The sequence below is a fragment of the Periplaneta americana genome, chromosome 10 (assembly GCF_040183065.1).
Source record: "Periplaneta americana isolate PAMFEO1 chromosome 10, P.americana_PAMFEO1_priV1, whole genome shotgun sequence".
Lineage (NCBI taxonomy): Eukaryota > Metazoa > Arthropoda > Insecta > Blattodea > Blattidae > Periplaneta > Periplaneta americana.
Genome location: NC_091126.1, coordinates 116,036,712 through 116,060,882, shown reverse-complemented (window position 1 = coordinate 116,060,882; position 24,171 = coordinate 116,036,712). Strand labels below are relative to the sequence as shown.

Below are 24,171 nucleotides of genomic sequence, written 5' to 3'. Positions count from 1 at the left end.
CTGTAAGCCAGTGGTGGCAAGGATTACGTCATATAAAATGCAGGCCGCAACATACAGCAGAGGGGAAGGTAGGAGGGTGAGGATACCAAAACAACCCATCATATGACGTGACGCATAATCTAATTTATGCATTTGGTTTCAAGTCTGACACCAAAAGAAGTGTTTGCCTTGTAGGTTTTCACATCAAACATAAGGAGGCCACCCTCCAACAATACAAAATCATTATAATACAAATATTATATAAACATAACGGAAATGATTAGATTAATTGACTAGTGAATGTTTGGTCTTCTGAAAAGAAATTGTTTGAATTGAACTATAATTCACCTAATACAAACTTCAGCCCATTGAATTTCAATATATAATTCTTAATGATCGACAGGGTGGAGTAGTTTTATTTACCATGTTGCGTTGGCTCACTCAAAGGCTGAATTGTCGCCATGACATCTTGTATTGAACATACTAATGGCGACATTTGCTTAAAAACTTCCTTAAGTTCTAGTAGAAAGTTTTGGATGCTAAAAGAACGGAACAATTTATGCAGTTCATGTAATTCTGTCTATAACGGTTGAGATGTTTGTCTGGATGTTGATTGAGAATTGATAAACGATATTTAACCCAAATTGAAGTAGATACCGAAGGTGATGGAGATTGCATTTTGAGTTCACTTTATAGTAGGCATATTGGTTTCGGCGTGGTGAGGTTAACGTATGAAATAAACTTTGAACATTGACGATAACGCGCAGTATATTTATTTTCACAATTTTCACATAGAGCTTCATGTTGTGGTCCTTTCTTTGGACAGTTGGCTATAGCATGTTCACCCGCATACTTAATACATTTACTTTGGTGATGACACCCTTTAGCCACATGATCAAAAGCCTGAGATTTGTAACACTGACGTACAGATGGTTTAGGTCGATAGGGTTCAACAGTTATTTTAGTATTAAATAGTCCTGTACATTGACGTAATGATTCACGGGCTAGAGAATTTTCTAATATTACAATTAAAATAGGAAGTTTCGAAGCTTCTTTGAAACCAATTGATTTAGAGGTAAATTGACGACTAGATTGAAATGGATAGTTCAAAAATAGAAGTTCTTGGTAAATTTCTTCTTCAGAAATTGTAGGTGGCAGTCGTTTACTGGCATAATTTAACGGGCTTCCTGATGGTGAAACAAACGTATGAAATTCGACGTTTTCAGAAAGCAAATGTTTAGTTAATTTGTTGAGGGCCTCTACTGTTTTTGGATGAATTTTTAATCCGTCAATACTAAATGTACATGTGAGGCTAGAGCAGCCGTGGCGAAAATGTAATCGTGCGCCGAGCCACTGTGTAACCTACAACGTGCATAGCACCTATGGAGGGAGGCGTACACCCGAAGGGGAAGTGAAGCAACTGTCTGACTTATTAACGGATTTTCATTTTCCTTACGTCAAGCACTTAAATGTAATTTTATACAGTACAAGGCTACAAACTAATGTTTAGTACGTGTAAGGAAGAAATAAATGAACAATATCACAACCTAAAATTAACTGCCTTTAGAATGTCTCTGCGACAAGGTTTCAAAATCTGAAATTATGTCACCTACTGCCAGTCGTAGTTGATCACGAAGGTATTCGTCTGTCAGTCGTGATCTAAATTTGGTTTTTACTATTTTCATTGTTGAAAATAATTTTTCACAAACGTAAGTTGCAGCGAATATGGCTTCAACAGAGCAAGCGAAAGAACGAAACTTCGGATATTTATTTTTTGGTAAAGATTTGAAAGTTCGACATTTGTCAAGTCCTTTCATCTAGCTTTCATTTGACATCACATTGTAAATCAGTGAGTTCAAATTGAAGAGCTAACCGCATTATTCGTACATCTGCTAAAAAGGGTCGACGTATAGAGATGATGATGATGATGATAATAATAATAATAATAATAATAATAATAATAATAATAACAATAATAATAATAAACTTTTAATGTTTCATGAGTAACATGTAGTATAATACCGTTTTATGTTATACAACCGTTTTCCTCGTCATACTCGTGAACAAATCATACATTTAATATTCTCATCATATTGACAGCAAAAAAATGCGTCCTCCCATCCTACTTGAAACTTTCGTTTTTGTAGAGGTACATGGTTTCGAGAGAGACACATGCCACTCCCAGGTCAGAGACAAATACAAATGGAACGGAATTTGACTCCAGTGAGTGAGAGGGTGGGGTTGGGGGAGGTTAGAAGCAAGAGATATCCATAACTATCATTGCGAGCCACAATGTGCTCGCGAGTCACATTCTCGCCACGGCTGGGCTAGAGTCACCTGTAGTGTTTATAGACTTCAATGAAAGACAAATGATTTTTACTACAATCGGTGGTGGTTTAATGGCTCTCGATAAAGACGAAGTCTGGGTATTGAGTAGTGACCTAGGATAATGTATCTGATATTGATTTTATGTTGCTGATACTGTTGCTGCTACTGATGCTCTTGTAGTTCCTGCTGCTGATAATGATGATGCTGTTGTTCCTGCTGCTGATGATGGTCTTGTTGTTCCTGTTGCTGCTAATGATGCCGTTGTTTCTGCTGTTGCTGGTGATTAGGGCAAGGCAATTAATAATTTTGCATTTTCTTATGAAGGTTTAAGCATTGCTAGCATATATGGAAATGTATGACATTAAAAACCGGGTTAAATAAAAGCAATTCTTTAGGAGTTTTTTTTTGCATTTTCTTAACTTTTTTTTACAGATATGTAAATTTTAGCAATTTTTAGGTCATTTTGAGCATTTTTTACACTTTTCAGGAACGCTGTGACATTATTTGTATTTGATTTGAGATTTTTATTATAATTCAGTGTTTTCCTTGTCAATACAATTTCTTGGAATTAAGTAGATGTTTACTAGCTTCTATCCCTGTTTTTCAAGGTATGTGCATAATGAACTTGCCCACTTCTAGGAATTATATTCAAATTCTTAGAGCGTATTCTAGCTTGTACCCCTATTTTTCAAGGCATAATGAACTTGCCCACTTCTAGGAATTTACCCACACTCCCACAGAGATTCCTTTCTCCAGGTAAACTGGCATTGTTATGCTGTTAATTGAGGTGGTCAGTTGTTTCTAGTCGTCTGTGTGAACAGGTCAAGAGCAAAATGCCTAAAGTAAAGGAAAGTGCTAGTGTTAAATTAAAGGCATTTGTTTCAAAATATGGAGAAAATATTTTTTTCAACGGACGGTCGTATTTTATTCTGCAAGATCTGCGATGTGAGAGTGGCTGCTGAAAAAAAGTTTACGATAGAACAACACATGTCACGGGAGAAACATAAACGTGGCCTGCAGAGACTTGAAAATAAATCCAGTGTAAACTTAGAGCAAATGCTTCTGGGGGATACGTGTTCAACGTTTTCGCCATTTTGTGAGAAACTATGTGAAGCTTTTCTATCGGCTGATATCCTACTTCACAAACTGAATCATCCTAAGCTGCGAACTTTCTTAGAAGAGGCGACCGGAAAATTAATTCCAGATCCCAGAACATTGAGAAGAACATACATAGCTCGGTGCTATGACAAAACTTTGAAAAAAATAAGAGAAATGATTGGAGAAAGAAATGTATTCGTATCCATTGACGAGACAACAGACTCTATGGGCCGTTATGTAGCTAATATTATTGTTGAGTTTTAGAAGCACACAGCCCTGGAGAACAATTTCTACTACATTGTGAGCAGCTGGACAAAGTCAACTACTCAACGATCAGCTTAGTATTTGACCATGCATTGAGAATACTTTGGCCTGATGGGATTCGAAATTCCAATGTATTGCTTTTTATAACAGATGCAGCACCCTACATGATGAAAACAGCTGCTTCTTTAAGTGCACTGTACCCAAAAATGGTACATGTGACGTGTTTAGCGCATGTATTACACCTGGTCGCGGAAGAAGTACGTGCAAATTTTCCTGAAGTGGATAAATTAATTGGATACGTGAAGAAAGTATTCTTGAAAGCCCCCTCTCGAATTTCAGCATTCAAAACAGAAGCTCCAGAAATCCAATTGGCATTTTCACCTGTTTTGACTAGATTGGGAACATGGCTCCAAGCTTGCAGTTATTATTGCAAGAATTACGATGTTGTGAAGAAAGTGGTTGATTCTTTTCATAATGGTGAGTCAGTGTCAATAAAAAAAGGCGCAAGAACTGTTAGCTGATAAAGAAATTGCTGGTAAACTTTCTTACATAAATACTAATTTTGGATTCCTTCCTGATGTCATAACTGCACTGGAAAAATCCCAAGTGACATTAGTGGAACAGCTACAAATAATGGATAAAGTGGTAATGATTTGAGCCGTGAATGTGGTAAAGTGGGTAATGCAGTGTCAATGAAAATGAAAAACTGTCTAAGCAAGAACAGGGGGTACACAACATTGTTTCAATTGGCAAAGCTTTGTCTGGTGAAAATTTTTCTCTTCCTGACTGTGAGTTAAATCCAGAAGATATTGCTTGCTTTCAGTTTGCTCCAATTGTTTCCGTTGAAGTAGAGAGAAGCTTTTCCATTTATAAGTCGGTACTAGCAGACAATAGACAATCATTTTTGTCTGAAAATCTCCGCCAAGTTTTGATTGTTAACTGCAATTCAAAATTGTTGTAAAATTGCACTTGAAATGAATTTTCTGCAATACAAGGTACTGTAACATGTATTTTTTTTAATTTTATGTAGTTCAGTAATCAAGTGAGTACTTAACGTAATTAAAAGTATTTTTATTGGCAATGCTTTACTTTTTATTGGTCTTTTTTGTTTTTAGGTCATTTTTTGTATTTTAGGTTATAAATGCATTTTTTATCTTGCATTTTTTACCAATTTATAGGTCATTAAATGCCTTGCCCTACTGATGATGAAGATGACGATATTGTTATTCCTCCTGCTGCTGCTGCTGATGTTGATACTGCTGCTGTTGTTTCTGCTACTCGTCGTTAACGGGAAGATTATCATATTTTGAGAGTGTGTTAAATGGGTTAGATAACATGGAATGTTCCCAGATGTTGATGTTGAGGGACGACTCATCGTAGATTTGCGTTCAGATTTTTTCCGCGAATTTACAAATTGAAATTCTTCTTCAGAGTTAAGAGAACTCATCTCTCACTCTGTTATTGACTCTCCTATTTTTAACTCACTCACCAAGTGCTTGAATAATGAAAGTCTTGAGACTGCTACTAATATCTACTTCTTCAAGGTCCAGTGCAGCATCACATGAAGTATGCAGTCATGAATTAGATGATAGAAGTTATGTTTCCGAATCCATATCAATTTTATGTTCCAATTTTGAAACCACAGTCACGTCCATGTCATTATTTACGCCGGTCGTCATCAATAAATCAATCTGGTATAACGTTATTTACACACATGCAATGGTCATATATATATATATATATATTGATGAAATAAAGAAATAAGCAATGTGCAAGCAAATTTAAAAACTAATAAAAAAACACAAATACACAACACACTGCAACTAGTAGTAAACACTTCACTATACACAATGTCCTTTGCCAGCTACATTAAGCACGCATCAGCCAAGCACTGCCCGCGCCCGTTCATACGCGAGTTGATCACTGCTCTAATGCGACCGTTCAAGATCACAGGAATGCAAATAATACGACTGATGTTTCGACATTGCACTTGTACACGTTACCAAATCTTGTGCACCCCTCGTGTTTAAATTACGGATCGACCTCCCCCACACGTTACCTGCACTTTGTTTAGGTTTTCACTGTACCCAAACGAGACGCTCTACTGTACACGTAAACACTGTGACGAACAATCTCGACACTAACGTCAGACAACTATTCACTATGACTGCGCACAGTACTCTGCTGGCTTAGTTTCGGTTCCTACAGCGCAACGGGACGACTCACAGGTCATTTTGCGTTCTTAACAAAATGTGCCTACGAGAGTAACGTCACATGTCTAAGCTCCGTTGTGCATCAACCTATTGCCGCCGTAAAGGTATCCCAAGCCCGCCGTCTAATCATTAATATATCGATGGCCCAGAACCAGACTGTTCCATATCCATTTTACTATTTTTTTTTCAGAAGAGCTATTTTAAGCTCCTAACATTCAAAGCTTCATGAAACAGCTTGGAATAGCTTCATAATAACCTTATGGAGAGAAATATTTATAATTTTGTTAGATTCATATATGCAGAGGAGAACTGGAACACAATGAAACAGATTTATTTCTTATAAAAAGTTGGACTTAGAACAGTCTGGTTCTCAGCGATCGATGTATTAAAAGCAAAATAGGATCAAGGGCAGTTCCCTGTGGGACATCGATATTTAATATTTGGTGTGCTACTGCCATTATCAATTTTGGGTTACATGTGTTCTGTTACCAACGTAAGAAACAAACGAATTAAAAAAAATCGTTAATTCCTATCTTATCTAATTTTTCTAATAATATAAGGTGATTTATATTATTAAAGGCGTTTCTGATGTCAATAAAAAACCTAAACATCTATTTTTACAGTCAGAATTAGTGATAATACTATCTTTAATAATATATAATAATATCTTTAATGTAACCACATTAAAGATATCGTCATGGTTACTAAGGTTATTACGAAAGCCAAATTGATTCATGTGCAATATATTATGTTTTTTTTTTGTAATAAGCTAATTAAACTTAATTTTATGCATTTTTCCAGAACTTTAGAAACACTAGAGAGTAAAGGAATGAGTCTATAGTCATTCATGTAACTTTCTGGCCAGATTTATGAATTGGAAGAATAACAGCAAATTTAATTTTGAAGGGAAAGTGCTATGTATAAAACGCTAATACACTGTAATTTATTGGAAATGTGGACTAACGGTTTGGATATAAATTGTCAGTATAAGCAGTTTGAAGCAGGAGAAGTATTATTTTTTAAAGTTTTAGTAATTTTTATTAACCTTGTTTCAATAACAGACAACAAAATCATGGAAGAAGGTGGGTGTAGAATAATATTATCAAAATAATTATCGTTGGTATAATTGTCCCCATTATCATTTGTATTACTTAAAGTGTTAACTTTATTACTGTTGCAACTATTACTGTTATTGTTATTAGTGATGCTGTTTGAATGATTCTGGTTATTTGTATTATTAGAAGCAATGTTATGTCCAATATTGGAAAAATAACAATTGAATTCTGAAGCAATTTCATGTTTTATGTAGAATTTTACCGTCGGAAGACAATATTTCATTGATGTAAAACGTCTTTTACTTGTATCCGTATTTGTTGCTTCTCTTATTACTTGCCAGAATTTACTTGTTTAGAAAAGAGGAATTAGCACTTTTTATTGAAGTTTTCCTCATTTCATACTTTCTGGGACATTTCCCCTGAATTTATCACAACTGGTGACCCTGAGCAAAATAACAAGTTTGTATTACTCCGTGGAACCGGTCTGGAACGTAACTTACGATGTTGCCGCGTAATTCCTTGTACGGTGATTGACCCGAAGGATAGGTTGTCCGAAACGGATGGTGAGGGAGACGAAAGCTCTGAACGCTCCATTAAACGTTCACCAGTCCGAGGAGAAACCGTAATCCATGCCGTGTAGGTGGCGGAATTGCAGTTCACGACGACTGGAACGCAGAAAACCAAAGCAAAAATATTTGTTGGTCTAAAGTTCAAAGGACACTTGCACTGACTCTAAGAAAAGTGTGAGTCATAGAAAAACCAGTCGAAGAACCGCACAACGGTAAATGAAAGGCCATCGCGGAATGGCGACATTCCTTCTGCACACTGCCCATTTTCTTGGAACGCGCATTGATTTTCAAACGGAGTACAGTCGGAGAGATGCCTTAACATAGCCCTTTCGCAGAAGTCTTAAATATTCTTTCCTATCTCACCCCAACCCCATCACGACACTGAAAAAGCCCGGTAGAAGCTACATCCTCTTTAGTAAAAATATACGACGTTGTCACAGCTCAGTCAACCGAATAATGTCATGGCTCATGACTAGACAGCAGATGTTGATTATATAAAATATCTAAGTATGCCCTTACATTTACACATAAATGCGCCAAAAGTTAAAAAAAGCTCCCAAAAAGGTATTCCACACAAAGCAATATTATAAATACATGAATAAGTAGACGTTAAATGTGTTTGAAAAGATGAATTCCTTAATGTTTATAAATTAAATGGAGGTGTGTCTGGACGGGTGGTGGACAACTGGCCACAGAAAATTGGCCACAGAGGCAACTCGCCACATAATTGAAATTTGTATCAAAGACAATTAGCCACACATTAAAATTCAAGGCAATACTCAAATTCGCAACAACTTATAATATATTTCTATGGTAACACAAGACAAATCCAGAAGCTGTAAACTAATTCGGAACTATGGCGGAAGAAATTCGCTTCACAAAATCAGAAAGAGGCTCTGACAAATTAATATATCTTAGCTACATGTACACGAGACTTAGAGAAAATAATAATGGAGTTGTTTGGCACTGTGACATGCGTGTTGGGTGTAATGCAACAGTCACGTTATCAGAAGATGGAAGCAGTATCGTCAAAGAACCGTCTGAACACAAGAATCATTCTGCGGACTGGGGTAGGATTAAGGCAAAGGAATGTGTAGAGAACATGAAGGCAAAGGCGGGGACTTCCCGTGAACCAACGTCTGTCACTATTCAAAATGAGTTTCAGCGTATTGCAAGCGAAACCAATGTGAATCTACCGAAGAAACCATCTATTAAAAAACTGTGCGCCGTGCCAGGAAACTGCACCTACCACCTGAACCAAGGAATATTGACGAACTGAACGTTACAGCCTACAGATACACTAAGACCGTACAAGGAGAAAGGTGGTTGTATTTTGAACCGGAGAACTACGTGAAAGTTATCATAAATGCCACTAATTCACATTTAAATAAATTGTTACGGTCCCATTTTTGGATAATGGACGGTATGGGAAATTGTCTATTTGTGGAAAATTGTCTATCTGTGGCGAATTACCCCTATTACTAATTTTCTGTGGCCAATTGTCCCAGTTACCAATTTTCTGTGGCCAATTGTCCGGAACCGGTCTGGACTGTTAATAACCACAAACGAGGAGATCGTTTTTCAAGGAAATAAAAATTACTCTCTTGTTTCTGTTTTTCTTCCATTACATTAATTCTCAATTGGTGTTTGTTGTTTAGTCAACTATCCGAAGACAGATATGCACCTCACGAGTGATACCAAGAAGGCACCACTTATGAGGCTACTAGGTCAGAAGATAATGTGGTAGGATGGCCAAATCTCAATGAATACAAATAAAATAAGAGTGAACAATTTTTAAATATGTGTTAATTTCTATATTCTCAATTGAAAGTAGCACATAAACAATTTTAAGTAATAGAAGCATTAACCCTCCTTCTACTAAAGGGGTAATAGGAGTACCCAACTGATAATTTTTCAATATTATTTTCATTTTTCCCCATACTTATATTTTAAATTCCACGTATTTGTCCATTATGTGTCTACTAACATTTTTGAAATAAGAATAACATAAATAATCTACTTTAATAAGTAATTGGCGTTATAAGTATTATTCATATAATTACTGTTATTGCAAGTTATCTTGAACTTCCTGAGCGGTGACAGAGGGTCAGAGGGAAGGAAGCGCGTAACGTGGGTGGAGCCAACTGAGTTGTTTGCGCATGCTCCGCATCATAATCTCTTGTCAAGAAACATAGAGGTATTTCTTTCACAGCGTACCAGTAATGTTAACATGGAGCAGCAAGCACAGGGTAGTAATTATGGTGAAATCACACCACCGCATCGCGGAGAAAAAAAAAGTAACGCTGTTATCCACAGCGGAGAAAGAGAAATTATCGCAAATATAAAGTGTTGCGAGAAAGAAAAAAAAATGTTTGCTGGAACCTCTTGATAAGGAATATGAGAGAGTGGCTAAATACTCTGGCAAAAGTATTAGTTCCGTGAAGAGAATTAAGAATAATGTTGAATTACAACCAAATGAACCTCACAATACTCCGAGAAAGACTAGGTATGTAATGTTTAGAAATTATTCCTATATTAGTTATGTACAATAGTGTGTGTACTGTGAGCGACATAATGAATTACTGTTGTAAGTTACTGTTTTGTTATAGTTCTGCAAAACATATTATTTCAATCCAGAATTAGGACTTGTGTAAAGTTGAAGTGGACGACTTCGATCAACATGTCATTCGGTATACAATCGAAGAATTCTATTTTGTTCAGAAAGTAGTACTTACGATTAAGAAGATAATTCCGAATGGATGATGCCATTGACGAATTAATAATTAATTTTGGACCAAGCGTTGAAGACGATGACGATGATGGCAGGAATGATAGGAATATGGATTGTGTATAATTGTAAATTCATGTAAATTCAAATAATAAGCCTGTAAAATATTGTTATAAGAATATGTACATATCAGCTGTAGGTGTAAGTCATGTAGGCCTATATAATGTATGGAAATAGCTGTAGTAATTCCACCATTGCCGTCCCCAGCCCGGATGAGAGAGGAGTGTACACACGATTATATTTAAATACTTACTCATTACCAGGGAAAGGATTTATATGTAAATACATATTTACTTATAAAGCTAATATAATTTATATTTTGCATTATCTTTATGTTTCACAATGTGTAGGGTTGAAAAATCCTACTTTTATTTTCCATATTTTTCCATATTTTAGAGTTTAGTACATATTTTCGTTAATTTCCATATATTTTCCATATTTCATATAAAACAGTCCATATTATATTAGGTTTAACAATAAAACAAAACAAAATTCCATTAACTTTTAAAAATACATTTCAACAATAGAGATTTAAACACATGTTCAGTAATCCCTTTAACATCAGAGTTATTTGAAAATTAGCAGTCCTATCAACAATGGGAAAGTAAGTTACAAAACTGTATTAATTTAATTTAAAATTTTTAACATACTTCAGTTGTGCAGCTCAACAGTTAAATGCCAGTCAGAGTACACATAGGTTCAGTTTTGTAAATCATACTATAAAGACGGTAAATATGCCAAAAGTACGTCATTCAGTCAATTTAAAATCAAAACTAACAAGTTACATTTCAGAATTTAAAGAAGATGGTTTATCAACTGACAATAAAATATTATTTTGTAATTTGTGTCAGTGTGCAGTATCATCTACACAAAAGTTCCTGGTGCAACAACACATTACAACTAGTAAACATCAGGCCAACAAACAACTAAATTCCAAGCAGAGACAATTGTTTTTAACACAACCAACAACATCGAATGTAAGATCTGAGTTTAACATCGACCTGTGCCGTTCTCTCATCTCTGCTGATATTCCTCTCTACAAACTAAAGAATAAGGTCTTCAGGGAATTCCTTGAAAAATATACTCAACATACAATCCCGGATGAGTCAACACTTAGGAAGACGTATGCTCCATCCATCTACGATGAGACAATACAGAAGATAAGAGATGAAATTAAAGATAGTTCAATTTGGGTTTCCATTGATGAGACTCCCGACAAAGAAGGTAGACTTGTTGGTAATGTAGTTATCGGTTTGTTAAGTGAACAATATTCTGAACGAATTCTTTTACATTGTGATGTTCTAGAAAAGTGCAATAACAAAACTATAGTTAAACTGTTCAACGAAGCTATGGGTATCCTGTGGCCAAAGGGTATTATGTACGATAATGTGTTATTCTTTATTAGCGATGCTGCCCCTTATATGGTCAAAGCTGGACAAGCATTATCTGTTGTATATCCTAAATTGACTCATTTTACTTGTGTGGCGCATGCATTTCATCGTGTGGCAGAAGTGGTCAGAGACAATTTCCCTAAAGTAGATTTGTTGATTTCATCAGTGAAAAAAGTATTTCTCAAAGCTCCCAGTAGAGTTAACGTGTTGAAAGAAATGTACCCTGAAATTCCATTGCCACCAAAGCCAATTTTAACTAGATGGGGTACATGGCTAGAAGCAGTTGAATATTATGCCGAACATATAGACTCTATTAACAATGTTCTCCTTGCATTGGACTCTGAAGATGCAGTCTCAATTGATACTGCGAAAACAGTTACCTGTGACATAAGTGTGAAGAATGACTTAGCTCACATTCAGCATACATTTTCATGCATCATAAAAACGCTCAAAAGTCTCCAAAATAGGCACCTTTCACTATCTGAAAGTTTTGAAATTATAAATAGTACTGTGGAACAACTGAATCGTGGTAGAGGTAAAGTTGCAGATGCAGTAAGAGCTAAGGTGGACACTGTACTTTCAAAAAACCCTGGATATGAAGAACTACAAAAGGTTGTTGCTGTGATGAGTGGTGAATCAACAGTGAAGATTAACTTGGACTTATCCCCAGCAGACATTGTGAAATTGAATTATGTACCAGTTACTTCTTGTGACGTCGAACGCTCTTTTAGTCAGTATACATCTATCCTCAGAGACAATAGAAGAAGATTCACTTTTCAGCACTTGAAAGAAATGTTTGTAACCTATTGTTATGGTAACAGACAATAAAAATTGTGTTTTGTTGAAACTACATTGGAAGATAAGGTACGTCCATTATATTTTTTGTTTAGTTTGATTAAAATGTACCAATATTTAACGTACATAGTCATTTTTTTATAATTTTAAGTCCATATTTAATTCCATATTTTGGTAAAAATCCATATTTAATTCCATATTTTGGTAAAAATAACTACATATATATTTACATATTTCATATATTTTTAGTCCATATAAATCCGTTCCCTGCTCATTACAGGTTAACTAAAAACTGCTACGAAACCATGTTGTGCTCTCAAAAGCGGAGTGTCGTGAGATGATGAAGTCTGTAGTGAACCAAGTTCTTTTACAGTAGAGAGCCGTAAAGTGAAAGAACCAACGTTTTCTGAAAAGAGTCACGTTACCTGAGGGAGGGACAGCCTTGCCGTGCCGTTACGTTGATGAGTACATGCCGTAGCGAGCAGTTCGAAAGACAGACTTAGGGCCTGTACCACAGTCTAATATATACAGTCGCGCAACTTCAACACTTTTTTTGCCAACATTCACGACACTAGCGCTCAAGCGGCAGGTAAGGCACTGGTCATAGGGTTGATACAGCCAGCACGTGCTTTAAAGGTATGCGAGATGTTATAACAACGTTTTAATCATGCGTCGGAATAAAGGCAATGTGTGCAATGACGAAAATTGCAGTAACAACAAGTTTAAATCTCCGAATTTGTCGTTCTTCAGATTCCCTAAAGACGAAGAGAAAATCATAACTCAGTCATAACCTATAATCCACGCTGTAGGTAGCCTACGTATTGTGTTCTATAAAACATTTATTAGTTATCAGTTACCTATTTGTATGTCAGGAAGGAGAGTTTAAATAAAAAAAAGTAAATACCTGTTACAGTATATTATTGTTTCGCAGAGATCATGTGTAAATGTCTATCCATTCCGATTTTGGATAATGTATCTACAGTTTTTAATGCAAGTAATTCCATAATTTTTTTATTCGTGGTTTTTTCTTTATATTTTTCAAAAGTTGAATGTTATATTGCATTCAAGTAGGGATTATGGTGTTAATTTTTTCAAGAATTCATGTCGTATTATAATCCTTTTGCAAAATATTCACTTCTTCAATAAATCCAGACTGTGTCGATAAATTTCTGATGTGTTGGTGTAGATTCATGTCGCAGACGTATTAAGTTCTCAAGAAATAAAGGAGCCTTTTTAAATTTAATATAAAAAGCAATATTTTCTGCAATAATTTGCATGGCTGTTATTGGTGTTGATTTTACATTACCAGTGATTATTTGAGCCGTTCAGAGCAGAAGTGGTGTAAGTCAAAATTAGGTAATGAGGTTTAAAGTAAAAATTCTGTAAAATACAGCGCAAAGTAGCAATTAATATATCCTTCGTGCTATTCACTGACTACTAATAGTTTAAATAAATTCAATATTAACTGCTACTTTGCGCTGTATTTTACAGAATGTTTACTTTAACCCTCATTACCCGATTTTGACTTACACCACTTCTGCTCTGTAAATAAAATTAGGCCTATATTTTCTAAGTTAATTGAAGTTATAATTTTTTCAACAAAGTTGTGTATTCATTTGTTCTCACCTACGTCATAATAACAGTAAGTGCATGTAAATTACGTATTATGTAGGTAGGGTAAGTTAAAATTAAGCTTATGTGTGAAAACTGGAAATGTAATGTAAAATGCGGTAAACTTTCCATAAAAATTTAAACCATAATATCAGTACTATTAGCGACTCAAAATAATAATAAAAAAATGAAAAATAATGAACTTCATAAATCAATGTCTGTCAAATTAAGGTTTAAATCTTCCCCTTTTTTATTTTTAAGTTTACCTCAGCGGCCAAGTTTACCCCAATTTGCGGTATGGAAAATAGTTAATTTCTCAGGAAATAGGGAGAGGAGTTCACCACGCGATGTACCCTACGAGATATACCCTACAATTTTGACTCTTCTCACAGGAAATATGGAGTTCCATTGGTTTATAAATATATTTAGGAATGAATTGAATTAACCGTTCACGTACAGCTGTCAAAAAAAAAAAGTGGCCGCACTCGTGAACAGCGAATAATTTCAAAGTCCACTTCGGGTCGCGGCGATGTTACACGATGCATGTGCTTGCACAAGCAGTTCCGGAAATATGAAAGCAATCCATATCTGCGCCTCGTAGACCGGCGGTAGAGGGCTTGTTTAATGAATCAAAGGTTTTGGGTTCGGGCCTTGTTCAAGTTTTCATTTTATTTTTAATCGTTCTTTAGCGATGTAAATGATATTCAAATTATCATTTATATCCAGTTATCATTCTTGATGGATATCACGTTATTTCTATTTTGTTATCGTTCTTTAGAGATATTAATAAAATTCAAGTCATCATTTGCATTCTGTTATCGTTTTATAACGATATGAATAATAATTATTACTATTGTAGCTACAGTATCTCCAATGGGGATTAGCCCTATTTTATATATGTATGTTAGGGCTATAGTTTTATACACAAAAAACATAAGCATAAAGAGAAGTGCAAAAGAATATTAAATTAGCTTGCGCGATGTAAACAAAACATAAACAATCCGTAAATTAGGCATTGCGATTGCAAAAAAAAAATATCAGTTATCAATCTGAAACATACTAAAACATTAACAACACACATACGTAACACTTCTATAACACAAATCTGCAGCTTTCCGTACCATACATCATAAATTAATACACAATAGTCACACAGACACAATCAAACTATAATTACGACATTGCGACGACATCAAGCATCCCATAACTGACTCACATACATAACAAATCAAGCATCCGTTGCAACACATACACTTCAACATAGTAACCACACTTTTAAAAGTTACAAATTTGGCTCCAAGAAGAATAAATAGGACACTGTTACTAATTACTATTCTTCTACAATTTCTTAAATACATCTGTAATAAATCTGTGAAATTCCGATATGAATAATATTCACGTTTTTTATATTGTTATCGTTCTTTAGCGATATAATTAAGATTCAAGTTATCATTTATATTGTTTTCCTTCATTAGCATTATAAAGTAATATTCAAGTTATTTAAATTGTTATTGTTCTTTCGCAATATAAATAATCTGTATTTTATGTAAGTAATTATTATAACACAAATAACCATCTTTCTTTGTAAAATAGGTTATTTTATTTATATAATTAAATACGTATTATATAATATCTTATATTAATTAAAAAAACCGATATTTATCATTTATATTCTGTTATCGTTCTTTAGTGATACTGTATAAATAATATTCAAGTTATTTATATTGTAATCGTTCTTTAGCGATATAAATAACATAAATTTAGTTTTAGGTTTGGAAAAATCCAGTTGCATAATCCTGCTATTAGTTTTTCTTTCTGTTTTGTTACATTATACTGTCTTGAACCACAATAAAATGAAAAGGAGTAACGAGGAATTGAACCTGAGACGTTGACATCTAAATTCCGACGTTCGTCCGCTGAGCTACGAGGGCAAAAGTGTGGAAACATTTTCGGAAAAATTGGCCCAATCACACTCTAAGATTTTCTGATGATTCGTAGAAACTAGTCCAGGATGCGGGGGGCAAAGGCTAATTGAGATTTCCCAATCTCTGATAGGGTCAAACATCCTGATAGAATTAATATTTAACACTTGCTGTGACTTTCGGTGAAGTCCGGAGGGCCCAATTAGTCAAATCCACTCTCCTCATCTCTACGCTTGGGCCCCCTGGAATTTAATAAGATGCGAAAGAGATAGGCCTATCCTTCCCAAGAAGAACTGTAAACATGAACAAAAGAAGCTTTTAATAGAAGAAGAAGGATCTTCTGCGCACCTCTGGAAAAAGAACTAAGGAAGAGACTAGTGAAGTGCTTTGTGTGGAGTGTGGCATTGTATGGGGAAGGAATATGGACATTACGACGAAATGAAGAGAAACGAATTGAAGCATTTGAAATGTGGATGTGGAGAAGAAAGGGGCGTGTGAAGTGGACAGACAGAAAAAGAAATAAAATTGTGTTTGAAAAAGTGAGTGAAGAAAGAATGATGCTGAAACTGATTAGAAAGAGAAAAAGTAATTGGTTGGGTCTCTGGTTGAAAAGAATAATAGACGACATTAGGATATGTGGATCATATGCGGAGACTAAGAGGAAGCCAGAAAATAGGAAATATTGGAGATTGCTGAGTTTGCAATGAAAGACCTGCCCATGGACAGAACACTTGTGTATGTATGTTCAGAATGCCTGGAATATCGTGTCTAAGAACAGTCGCTATTTGCAAAGACTAGTCAATTTCATGCCCACTCAACTGCAAGATGATCGAGATAAGAGGAAGATAGACTAAATATTGAATTGTGGCTTTTTTTTTGTTTTTTTTGAACGCTTAATTGTTTGAATGTTTTAAGGCCGACGCCAGTAAATTTGTTTTGTTTATGCGACGAAAGATATTTTTTTAATTGAGAATAAAATCTTTTTTCTCTCCATTTGCAGCCACAATATTATAATGATAAAGTCATGGCATAATATATTAATGAACCTGATGTTAATTACTAAATAATCGTAAAAGAGAAAGGAGCCATTATGTATAGTTTGTCTCTCTCAAAAGCAGAACAAAAAAGAACATAAAAAGCACGTGGTTGTAGTCGAACGCAGGACCTCATGAATAAGAGGCCTGAACGCTACCATTATGCTATCGATAACACACAGAATACTTCAATTATAACTGTAGATATCAGGCAACGTGGTCCAACAACATGTAACATCGTCTGTCTCCGAATTGTAGCGAAGATACCCGAAGGGAACTTTGTTTCAGGAGAGCGGCCACTTTTTCTTTTGACAGCTGTACAAACAATTATATTTTTTCAAACTATGATACGTGATCAGGGCCATGATTCAGTTGTTGGGAGCAGAAAGAATTACGTTTATTCCCAGCTTCTGAAACTTGTAGATTAACTGCGTGTAAAATTCTTCCAGGATTCAGAAGTAGAATTAGTAAGAACCATATACACTTATTGTATAGCATAAAGATATAAAATAAATTACGCAAAACCCGTTTTCTGATGTGTTATCATATGTCGTGTGCACACTTTTAACTTGCCTGCCGCTAGAGGACTACTGTCGCGTCAGCTGTCAAATGTTGGCATATTTTATACGTATGAGTTGCGTGACTGTATCTATTAGACTGTGCCTGTACTACGGCTCTCGGATAAAGTTCTAGTTTAAACTTATCCGGCAGATGGCATATTTATCCGGAAGTTGGGTTGTAATTGCGTACTACGGCGTTTGGTTATGTGCAATCTGGAGGCTAAACTTCCAGATTAGCAATCCGGAAGGCAGAATAGCAGATAGGCGTTTTCCGGAGGTTGGAACTCGGTGTTGAAATCAAGATGGCTGCACGTCGTACAGCTGGTGATTTGAAGGATCAATTTAATTTTGATACTGATTCTGATGATATGTTCTGGAGCAGATGCTTCGTTATATCAGAACAGCAAAACGAATTAGGCTGCGTCCAAATAATTTTGAAGAGTGGCATGACGAGATATTTTTGAGAGAGTTTCGAATAACGAAACCTACTACATGAAATCAATGATCAACTGAAACAAGACAAAGATCGTAAGTACACAGTTAATAATAAGCTACACTATTTCGGTAGGTATTACATCAATATTTTGTATATAATAGCACTATAATAATTATTTTGAAGTACAGTAACCTGTAATACAGTACAAGTGAGGTTATAATTTTGCTTCATGCAGGTGTTCTGTTGCCCTTACAAGGTATTAAGGTGATTGATATAATAATATAGGGCAACCTACAATAATAACAGTTTCAAAATACTTTTATACAAAAATAATAACAGTATATAATATATCAAAATCCTTTATATGGTAAACTATGATTACTTCACAATTGCGTTACCACATTAAGATAAAAATGTATTCACATATTTGGCTTCTAGCCAAGTCATATGTACCGTAAACGAAAGAAAATTTGAGTGCCGACACCAATTTCCCAAATAAAGGTGGAAAGTTGCTGTGAAAGTGGAGTGCGGTGGAGAGGTACGGGTAGGCGGGATCGCTGTGTCGAGATAGAAGGGATAGGCGGCAGGGAAGGGCAGCACATTTCTTTTATTACTGTGTTTCCTTACTAATTAAAGGGAAAAGACAAGTTTTCGTAAGATCGAGTTAGTGACAGGTTAGGTTAGTATGATTTGCATATATTTACAATTGTCTAAAAAAAAAGTCAAAACTGCATCCAAACCTCTCTCTTCCAGGCTATCCTGTATGGAGTCCTTGCGTTCTTTTGGTAACGCTATTGTAAAGATTTACCGGTACAGGTGTAACCAAATCTCATTGTTTATACATTTTTTTCCAGAAATAATGCCTTACCTCCAATGGACCCACTACTACTGGTATTGAGATTCTATACCACTGGGAGAACATTGACAACAGTAGGAGTTTTTTGTGGGGTCCACGAAGTTACAGCAGGAACTGTTGTCAATCGAGCTAGTGCTGCACTTGCTGCTTGGTTTAATTGCAGTGATGACTTTTAATGCTTCATTGGGTGTAGTTTTATTTGCTCCAGTAATTAAGTGCAAGGCTTGTTTTTTTTTTCCCAAGGGATTCTGTCTCTTTTTTTATGCTGTTACGAATACTTCTGAATAGTATTTTAATACAGGTTTTATGTACATATCATAGGTCTTGATTAAAGTTTTCCTAGAACTGTTTCATTTTGTGTCTGCTAGTTGTTTAGTCAACTCTCCGAAGATAGATTGGAATACCAATAAGGCATCACTCATGAGACAACTGTCAGGAGATAATGTGGTAGGGTGGCAAGTTCCCTTTTCCTTACTTGCATATATCGCTCACCAGTAGGAGTAGGCCTAACATATTTCACTAATCAGACTTAAGATATACTTGCTATATATTATTATTTATCAAACTGTAACAGTTTATTGAATTTTAGACGTGACAGTTTTTCTTCATTTCCTGAAAGTTTTGGAATTGGCATTTATGTTTTCCAAGGGAGCTGTTTCATTCACGCTAGGCCTAGTGATTCATGTATGCAAACATATTCATATCGTTACTTTTTAAATATATTTTATTGCATGAATCCCTCACAGTGATCTCTTAACAGGCTAAGATGATTCAAACACAAAGGTTTGATAAATACATTTTAAAAATTATGACCAGGTACTCTGCACGTGTAGGCTATTTAAAACAATGAAAATGCACTGTATCTGCAATTCAAATTTATTTTACATAAGCAGAATATGGTAAAACAACATTTTTCAAGAGGCACATTAATTGAACCTTCGGCTGGAACAATGTTATAAGTTATATTTGGTAAAATTGACAGGAGCTGCAAAAATATGTATGCGTGCAACTTTCTTCTTATGAGGGTAGCAAACTTTTGAGTGGACAAATTTCACGTACTGCATTGATGGACAGTTGCAAGCCAAGGAGTATAGCAAGGTAACATGACATACAACATTATTACACGGAAACACACCGAATGAAAATTTTGTAACTTACAACGTTGTTCCGGCTGACGCTTCAATTGTATTCAGGTACTCTGTGAATGTGTACTTAAAACAAGAGAGATGCACTGTAGCTGCAGTTAAATTTAAAATTTATTTATTTATTTATTTTGTGTGAACAAAACACGACATTTTTCAGGAGACACAATAAGCATAATCATTTATTACATCCACTGTCTCATTATATATGCTGTGGTACATGTCATATTTACAAATTAATAATATACAGGCTAATACATAAGCGTACATAGTAACTGTAATTAAACACAACACAAATACATATGCAAATACACAAAACTTGGAAAACTGTGGCAGAGCCAACTTCAGCTATAAGTCCCATTTGTTAGAGATCTGCACGGGCCATAATTCTTAGGCCCGGCCCATCTCGGCCTGATCTGAACCAGACCCGAACCCAACCAGAAACCTTAGATTAGCTTATAATTATCACCTGACTCGAACCTAATCCTGAAGACTAGCAGATAAAGCAGAGGCCAGAGACCACAGGGATCAAGAACAGCAGCAAGAGATTATCACTCCATTAGAAGGATGAGAAGAAGTAATCTCCCAGTCATCCAGGTCAAACAAATCTGGACAACAAAATTAAACATATTTTTTGTTAAAACATAAAGAATGGGTGATTATTGTAGCATTTACTTTCTGCCACTAATTGAAGATGTCCTTGTAGATGGACCACCCATTAAAGAGGAGGAAAAAGTAATGTGAAAACTCCAAATGTTACTTTTGATATTCCAAACCCCATCTGTTTCCAAACATGAGGGGACATGACTTACTTTTATTTCAAATCATTCTTTGTTATAATGTTAACATCCAACTTTCAACTAATGTATTTTTTAAAGAAATCACTGTAATAGTACTGAAGTTCATGCATTTCTAGTATACATCTCAAGTATAATTAAGTCAACATTAAACTTACAGTTCACAGATGGAGAATGATTTTTGAATGTGGCTAATGCATTCCTCAGAGGCTTGCTTTTTTTCTTTCTTCTTTTTTAAGCATCCTTGGGGTGTAACTCGATCAGCTATTATCCCATTATCAGCTAAAATATTTAAGAGAGGGATATATGCTTATATTCAGACCTTTCTGGGTTTAGCCTACACTACCTACACTGAATAAACCAGTAATTTCACTTAAAACTTACTTTCATTACACTGTGTAGACACCCGTACAGTGGAAGACCTTCATCTGCTGCACCAGCTGACTCTGTAATATTTTAAGAGTGGAATTAATTCTTAAAATATTGAATTCTGGAGAAAGATGATGTTTTATCATAAATGTGTGGACACTTCAAAGTCAGCAGCTGTAACAGTATTGTATTTTCTAACGTGCTATTAATCCAAACTCATTTTTAACAATAAGAAAGTGAAGCTGCAATAAAAAAGAGAGCGAAAAAACCGAGCAAATAGTTCTATTGTAAACAGAGTATAGTCAGTTTCTGTTTTACCTTATGAAAAGATATTTTTCCGTTTTTCTGTACACAAGAAATAATTCACAAGTTTCAAAGTGAGAATCCTCACGGTAAAATTGAAATACAACTCAACACAATGTGGCCTAATCAGATTACAAACCCATTACAGAGAAATCTCAGAATAAATTCTTCAGTTTAGTGTACTTTCTACTTTTAGGCCTACATTTATAAATTTCAAATTCCCACTCAAATCCCACATAATATTATAATACAATGACGTTTAGTTTTTATGACATCCATTTCTTGTGACCATTTCATCATTATGTACAATTTATATTTTAACATCTTTTTTTAACTTATGCATCTAATTTATCTACTGCTTGCTGAAGATTTCTCATAGTATGTGTGTTAGTTTTATTTTCAACATGTTGGCTGAAGATGTATTTACATGTTAGAGCTATTTCAGATTGGAAAAGTAAGCATCATACGTAGAATGTGAAAGAACATTTTGTAGTATAAATCAAATTACCTGGAGATATTGTTGGTATGTCCAGTTTCACTTAAAAAACTAAAGAATTGCACTGTGAACCTGAATGGTACTGTAAATAAAAAATAAATAATAGTATTATAATGTAATACCGACATTAAATTAAAATTGTATATCAATTTTCGGGAAAATTTTAGAACATGGATTGCACCTTCCATCCCCTCCCAAAGTCACTAGGGGACGGTGGGAATTATGGATAATGAAGGGTGGGGGGCATGACAACATAAGCTATGGGGGGGGGGAAATTACCTGCTGGAGGACTCTCTCTCTCGCTTTCATGTCCTTTTTGTATATGTTATTCTTCTTCATGTGTTCATCTTCATTGTTGAATCCATTAGTCTTCAGCAGCCGGAATACTCTGCAGTCTCTCTGGAGAACACGTGTTGGTTGAAAAAATTCGGAAGTCGTATATAATGTTCACGAAGAAGAAAAAAGTGCAACATGCGGGTTGCAAGTGTCAATCATCAAGAATAAATTACTGTGTAGACGTGATGGTATTTAAGATAAATCATCATGAAAGTAATATTTTTTCGCTTGTAATAATGTTGAGGGATATATATGTTATAATGAAGCGATTTTAAGTTGTATTTTAAGTGCATAAATTAATGTAAATTCATGCGACTAGATGGAGGGCGGGCGGGTAGGGGAGTAAAGGATCGTTGAGTTAACGGGACCTAAGCCACGAAAAGCCAATCAGAAAAGAAGGGGTGGCGAAATTAACAGGTGAAGCTGGACATCTTGGTATGGCGACAGTTTTGTGCCGACGTGCGAAAGGGTTGGATGTGCGACTGTGTTACTCTAGCAGGAACATGGAATCGTTTGTCGATATTTTCGCCGTGCATAACTTTAGCAGCGATATCGGTAAGTTGATACGGTTTTTGCAGCAGAAAGGGTTATTAGCAATTACGTACACTTGCCCTAAATGCGGTGGCGATATGAAATTAACTTCGCGCACAGATACTGGTGACGGGGCCACGTGGAGGTGTTACACAAAGCACTTGTACAGCGGACGCTTAGGAACGGCTCTTGGTTTGCCTTTTCTAAGATGTCCATGTCCCGTGTTTTTGATCTCACTTACGTCTGGGTAGCTCAGATATCACAGAAGCAAGTGAAATCAGTAATTGATGTAGGCATAAGTTGTACCACCGTGACGGACTGGTACAACTTCTGCAGAGAGGTATGTGCGGAAGTACTTTTCAAGCGGCCACAAACTCAGATAGGGGGGCCCGGACACATCGTCGAGATCGACGAATCTAAGTTCGGGAAAAGAAAGTACAACCGAGGTAAGCGCGTCGAGGGCAAGTGGGTGTTTGGGGGCATCGACCGCGTTACCAAGGAATGCTTTCTTGCCACTGTGGAGGACAGGACTCGAGACACTCTGTTGGGAGTGTTGAAGGAAAATGTCCTTCCAGGAACAACAATTTGTTCCGATTGTTGGAAGGCATACGAATCTTTGAGTGACGAAGTTTACAGTCATATGACTGTAAACCATTCGGAAAATTTCAAAGATCCAGAAACAGGTGCCCACACGAACACTGTAGAGTCGATGTGGAGACGTGTTAAGGAAAGTACGCCTAGCAGCAATAGGAATAAAAAGATGATGGATTCGTACCTAGCTGAGTACGTGTATAGAAAGTGGAGGTTCCACAATAAGTCGACTGAAGAGTGTTTCCATGCATATCTCAGCGACATTGCTACGGTGTACCCACCAGCAACTTGCGACGAGGTTGGTTCATCCCCCGAGCAGGCAGGACCAAGCGAGGAGACTTGCTAATAATTCTCATGCTGACGAAAATCGGTATCTTACCGAAAGGTACTTTTCAGTGCCTACAAATAATCAGAAAAGAGCAGAGTCTGCATTTGTCAAATGCGCATCATGTTTTCGACACCCCTCGTCAGGGCATGCAGCCCCGACATCCCGCTTTTTTTCATCATGTGCTACACGTCGGATCATCATCGGGCTTGCAGCCCCGATACCCCGCCTTTTTTCATCATGTGCTACACGTCGGATCATCAGCCCCGATACCCCGCTTTTTTCATGTGCTACACGTCGGATCATCATCGGGGCTTGCAGCCCCGATACCCAGCTTTTTTCATCATATGCTACACGTCGATGTTTACGGAGATCGTCAGTG

At 35.9% G+C, this 24,171-nt stretch overlaps 1 long non-coding RNA gene across 1 annotated transcript; it reads right to left on the bottom strand.

The window, feature by feature from the left end:
• Nucleotides 1–21,035: 21,035 nt before the first annotated feature.
• Nucleotides 21,036–22,090, bottom strand: LOC138707332 (uncharacterized). Its single transcript, XR_011334181.1, has 3 exons — nt 22,019–22,090; nt 21,223–21,284; nt 21,036–21,120 (listed from the first exon to the last, which is right to left on the bottom strand). It is a non-coding gene; the product is annotated as an uncharacterized lncRNA (long non-coding RNA).
• Nucleotides 22,091–24,171: the final 2,081 nt, after the last annotated feature.